Here is a 6,292-nt window from a genome sequence, read left to right on the forward strand (position 1 = left end):
TGCTGTCTGCAAACACCCCAGAAGCAGGAATCTGCTGACTGACGGGCACAAGGTAATTGCCATCACCAGAACCTCTGGAGCTCTCATTCTCCTCTCCCTTGCTCTAGTTTGTTCCATGGCTCTATCTGCATCGCTGCTTTGGCTCAGTCTGCTCTCTGAGCGCGGAACAATCACCTGTGCTGAAGTCTGAACCCTGAGCTCTGCCTAAATGGGAATCCTAAGAAAAACCTTCACTCCAGATTTAAGAGAAAAGCAACATCAGGAACAGAAGTATTTTCCCTTTCCTTAACTCTTACCATCGATGCTGTTCTCCAGGCATTTAAAGCCTTCAGCTCCTGCAGCCTGGTTCTCCATTGTTGCACATACTGATGGACAGTGTGTATCTAAACGTGGGAAAACACAAACATGCTTTTGTTAAGCATGGCTTTTGGTTTTTTCTTATTTGGGTCTTTTTGTTTTTTTTTTCTTCTTTCTTTTTTTCCTTCTTTAAAAGGGGGAACAAGAGTGATCTGAGCTACTGCAAGGAAATTTCAGACTGGACAATTCAGGTCTTGCCCCACTTCATGAGCAGAAACTCCTGCTTTGGATAATACGTTTTGTACCTGCATCATTGGTGAGGCCTGTGCCTCAGTTATCAGGAAGAGGCAGGGAGAATCGTAGACCTGTTTGAGTCAGGAGGGACCTTTAAAGCCATCTGACCCAACTCCCCTGCAGTGAACAGGGACACCTATGGCCACACCAGGTTGCTCAGTGATGGCAAAGCCTTCAGGCCAGCAGCTCCTGCTGTTTTCTACTCGCTGCACAGAACAGTGAAGGTGTGAGGGCGTTCTTACGTTCCCCTCGAGTTGGGCATTCGCTGAGTCAAGAGCGGCCACCTGAAGCACAGGAACCACTGCTGCCCTGCTCTGTTGTTCCAAATACTTACGTAGAGTCCTGTGCCCTCCTTGGCTCTGCAGATGTAATACCTCAGGCGCAGCTCCTCAGGGAGATCTCTGGAAAGCCTGCAGGGAGGCAACAATCAGCAGGGAATGCAACACAAATACAAAATTGCCCTCTAGAGTTACAGAAGAAACTGCCCTGGCTGCACCGCCTGGGACCAGTCAGTTCTACTTGGAGACACAGAAAGGACTCCTGGTGCAACTTCAGGGGTGCAAACACACCAAGGAAATACCGTAATCCAGTGCCCCTACCTGTTGCATCACAAGGCACGTCCTCACCTTGCAGTGCTTCCATTGAGGCACAGCAGTGTGGACAAGGATAGAAATGCAGCCTGAACAGTAGCAGCACTCAGCAAGGCTATATAATCAACGGATATCAAGATGTTACAATCACAAAATAAACAAGAGATTAGGCGAAGTGGACTGTGGTAACAAAAGAGAATAAATGGAAGGCTTAGCCTTATGCTGGGCTCACCACAAAACACCAGAAGGAGGGATCTCCAGACGAGATCCTTCCCCACTGGCAGCCAGCTCTTCAATGGGTCCAGGAGGGGTGCAGCCTGGCTCCAACCCTTCCGGCAGCACAGGTGAATTGCCTTCAGCTGTGCTCCTCTGGCTGGCTCATGGCTCACCTCAGGTGATCAATCAGAGGTTCAGGCCGTGACTCAGCAGTTCCCATACAAAGGCTAAAAAATGGTACTGACCTGAAACATTAGGCTTGCCCTTCTCCAGAGAGTAACACGAAAGCATCCACTGTCCAGAAGATTCCCAGGCTGCTATGTCTTCCGCTGTCCAGTCACTAGAAAACAGAACATGACAGCAAAAGAAGAAATTACACAGTCAGAAGCCAAATGGCAAAAAGCAAAGTCAAACTCAAATAGCCAGAGCCGTGCCAATTAATTCCATAGGATGCTGCTCAGAGGGAACAGCTGAAGAATGCTGCAACCACCTTGAAAGACACAGCAGTTGCTCTGCTGGACACACAGGTGTCTGACAAAGCGTTTTACTGTATCATCAATCTGCAAGTAAATCACATCAGGTCTGTAAGAGAGACAAAACCCCCGTGCTTCCTATGGTTCCCCCCCACATCCCAGCTTCCATCCCCTGGAACGCATCCTCTCCATTATCCAGAGGAAGCCGGTAAGCACTTCAGCAGCTCATTGCGAGCGCTTCCCAGGGGACAGGGTCATCACTTACAGAAGTCTCTGCTGCTCATCTCGGTGGCCATCACCCGGGTCTGCACTGCTTAACGCAGAGCTCTCTTTCTGCGAGGACACCGCACCTTTCTTGCCTGCTGCTCCAATCCTGGAGGCACCAGAGCGTCCTCCTCCGTCGCGGCTGCCACCCGAGGAGCTCTTTGTAAGCACAGGAGGCCACACAGCGGCTGGAGCACGACTTGCTGGAGAAGGTTGATGGTTCTCCGGGGAACACGTCTTCCTCCATCGCCTCCCGTGTGCTGGATCACGGGTGGCTGGTTAAGATTTGTGTTTCCCTGGGTAGCATCACCCGATCCGTCTACAGCTCTTTCCATGTGCTGGATCACAGGTAGCTGGCTAAGGTTTCTAAGGTTTGTCTGACTGATGTCTCCCCATCCTCCTACAGCTCGTCTCTTGTACTTGAACACAGCTTCTCTCTTGTATTCGAACATGGCTCCTCTCTTGTACTTGAACATGGCTGCCTGCATAATGTATCTGCTTCTCAGGGTGGCAGCACCCCATCCTCCCACAGCTGCTCCCATTTGCTGCATCGTGGAGGGCTGGCTAAGTAAGGTGGTGGTCTGGGTGCTGGTACCCCATGGTCCTGCAGTTCCTGTCAGTTGCTGGAGCATTAGGAGCTGGCTGAGGAGTAAGCCTATCTGGTTTGTGGTACCCCATCTTCCTCCACGTCCTGGACGGACGCTTAAAGGAGGTGGAAGCTCTGCAGCTCTGACAGATGGCCCAGGAAACCTTACTGTCATCAAAGCTGTGGTAATGTGCATCAACAGAAGTGGAATAGACAAAGGAAATGTGCTGTTACAGAGAGCCAGCTTTGGTTGATGCTGTATCTGTGAGTATCCTGTACAGTGCTTTTGTAGCTGTGTTACTGAGACCAGAAGTCTTTTTTCCTACCTAAACTCAAATGAATTTGAATTTGATTACACACTGAAGGAGGAATTTGTGTTTTTTTTTTAAACAGCAGTATTAAAAATACACAGAGTTTGTATAATAGCAATCATCAATGAGATAGTGGGATAAACAGTTAGAATAAATAATAAATAAATAGTATAACAGTTGATCCTGTGTTGCTTTTTGTTCTACACGTACAGGATGTTTTTCAAATGAAGATTGGTGTCTGATAGATTCCAGCAATGTCTGTTCCTTCTGTTCCTTTCTTTATTCAGACACTTAATCACTCTCAATCTGTCAGGCTTCCCCTGCCTCATTGCTGATCTTCGCCTCAGTGAGCAGCTTTCTACCTCAGAGTCTTTTGTAGGTATGCCTTGAATGCATTTGGTCGCTCTTAAGGTGAGTTGCACTGCTGCATGCACGCAAATTATGACCAGATACCAGAATTTAGAACTGCTCACCCCAGTGCTGCAGGTTCTGTGCCTGACAAAGTCTCAAACATCCTGCTTTTCTTCTTACCATACGACACGGTGGTACAATGAATGTGCAGGATTAGTGCCTCCCAGTCTATGCCTGTATATTGAAGAAGAAATGGCTGGAACAGAGATGCAGTTTGGTTTATCCTTGGGGTTTATTCCAAGGCTGCGTGCTCTGAAATGCTGCTGTGGTTTGAGTGCTGGAAGTGGTCGTGACTTTTCTGCTGGCGTCAGTTCCTTCCCATGGAATAACTGCAGCTGACTGCAGCGCTGGTTTTGTTGTTCCATCCCCACGACAGATATTCTGAGAGTCTGTTTTTCTGTTCCTATTATTAGTATTACTGCATTATTAGGATGGTGGCTCATTGAGGTGCATTGCTCTGAAAGAAACGCCTCCTATTTATTTCCACAGAAATGACAACGGATACATGGAGTGAATTCTCAGCTACAGAACTCTGTTTTTCAACATGGTCACCACCATTAGCTCTGCTTTTTTCCAGCGTTGAACAAGAGCCTGCATGCTGTGCTTGTTCAAAAAGCAAAAAAAAAAATCGAATCTGGCTGTTTGGGTGGCTTGTCTTTTGCACTGCTGTTGCCACTGCTGGAGCCTCACTGTGCTCACATCCACGTGTGGGGCTTCATAAATGTTCTGCAGGCATTGATGGATTTTTCAGTGTGGAGGAGCTCAGTGACGCCCCTGTGCTCTGTGTGCCAGGTGCTGTGCTGTCATTCTGGCCCTCTGCTGCCATCTGTCGCATGGCTGCAAAATGTATCTGAGTGCTGGCAGGAAGGTTCAGCCTCTGCTGTCATCCCACCAGCGTCCACCTGTGATGTTGTGGGCCGGCATTATAAAACAGGAGGCATTACTTTTGGATCAGCCCGTGTGCAATTATGAAAAATTAAGGTTTATAACGGCTGGCCGAGTAAATTGGTGGCTGCTAAAGAGATCCACCGCTCTAAAATAACAGTAGTTAGACACTGATAGCTGCCAAGGCCAATTTCAATACTGTGGCTGCGTTGGGTTATTTATTTCTTTGAAGTTATCTTTCACTGTCGGATTTCCTGAACCCTCTCCACGTGTGCCATTCCAGGCTTGATTGTGAACCTGCAAACTCTAGTATTCTGGAGCAACTCCATCCTGTGAGCAGATTTGTTTTCATGCTCCATTGTAAAACTGCTGTTAAGAATTGGTATTGCAAGAAATGATTTTGAGGTCCCTTCCAACCCGGGCCATTCTGTGATCCTGTGACTAGGAAAGGCGTTACAACAGAGGTGTGATGATGGAAGGACTGGCGCCATAGAGAGGTGCTATAAAGGAAGGGGAGATTGCTCACCCATACCAGAAGATCCCAGGTTCACAGGAAGAAGCACCACCAAGGAGGGATCTCCAGACAGAGATCCTTCCCCAGCTGCGGTCAGCCCTTACATGAGGTCTAAGGGAGGCGCAGCCAGGCTCAAACCCTTCCATCACACAGCAGAATTGCATTCACCTGTTGCTTCTAGGGCTGAGCAGCTCCTTTCTGCAGGTGCTGAACCAGTGGTTCAGGCTGGGACTCAACAGATCCCATGCATATGTGTAAGATTTCAGGGTTTTTTGTTTTCTCGGAAGATTGAAAAGCAGAAAAGTTCTCTGCCCTTGCTCCTGCCCTTTGTTCCTGCCTCCACCTGCCCTCAGCGTGCAGCCAGGAGAGGAGGGGCACTCAGGAGCACAACGGGAGCCCCTCGTATCTCCTGAGCTCCTGACTTCCAGCTCTGCAGAGCCATTTCTTATCTCAGTGACAGCTGCGGCCTCCACAGCCCCCCAGCCCGGCCCCAAAGGCCCACCGCCCCTCTCTCCCCCCACGCACACAGCTGGGCCCGCTGGGCACAGGCACTGCCCCAACAGCGGATTCGTCACCCGGCCCGCAATAAGTTCTGGCCGAAGGAGTGGCTGCAGGGCAGCTGTTGGGGCGCCCGGACGCCCCGTACGCCTCATAGCAGATCCCGCACACCCCGCCGGTCTCCGGCCCCGCCGCCATGCCGCTCCCGGGCAGCGCCGCGCCGCTCTCGTGCTTTTGAAGGCTGGAGGCGGCTGGCGGCCGTGCCCTGGAAGGCGAAGGCTGAACTTCAGCCCGGCCCCGGGGTGCCCGGCGGCGCCGGCCCGGCTCCTCCTCCGCTGCCCGGGGCTGCCGTGGAGCTCCGGGTGCCCCAGTGGCCCCGAAAGCAGGAGACAGAGCCAGCCTTCCTTCCCACCAGAGGTGCGTAATGGATGGGTGACCAACCCCAGGGCGTGACCACGTGATAAGTTATCTGCCCACGGTCCATGAAACAAAATGCTTTTTCCTTCTTTTCCTTTACAGAGCCTCGATATTCCAAGTATTCCCTAAGCACAACGCGTTGGTCTTGTTATTTTGTTTTACAACGAGCTCACCGAGCCCTGCGTGCCCAGCTGTCAGCGCTCAGCATCGCACCGCCCTTAACCTGGGTCGGTCGCAGCGCCAGCTGCTGCCCGACTGCGGCTGCGGCTGCGTCCCCCTGTGCAGCCGAGCAGGGCTGGCCCTGGGGATGAGAGGCAGCCCGGCCCTGCCCGCTCCTCCTGCCCCGGGCTTTCCTGGCACAGTGCGTTATGGGCAGGCAGCGGACCTTGCCCGAGGGCTCATCACTCATTACCACCACCTTGGGAGCACCGGAGTCAGCCGGCAGCCGCTGGCAGCTCAATGAGAGCAGCTGTGATGCACTCCTCCCTGCGGGGCCCTGGCAACACGAGAGCAGCGCGGCGAGCTGCCAGCCTTCT

The sequence above is a fragment of the Tympanuchus pallidicinctus genome, unplaced genomic scaffold (assembly GCF_026119805.1).
Source record: "Tympanuchus pallidicinctus isolate F22 unplaced genomic scaffold, pur_lepc_1.0 scaffold8, whole genome shotgun sequence".
NCBI classification, from domain to species: Eukaryota; Metazoa; Chordata; class Aves; order Galliformes; family Phasianidae; genus Tympanuchus; species Tympanuchus pallidicinctus.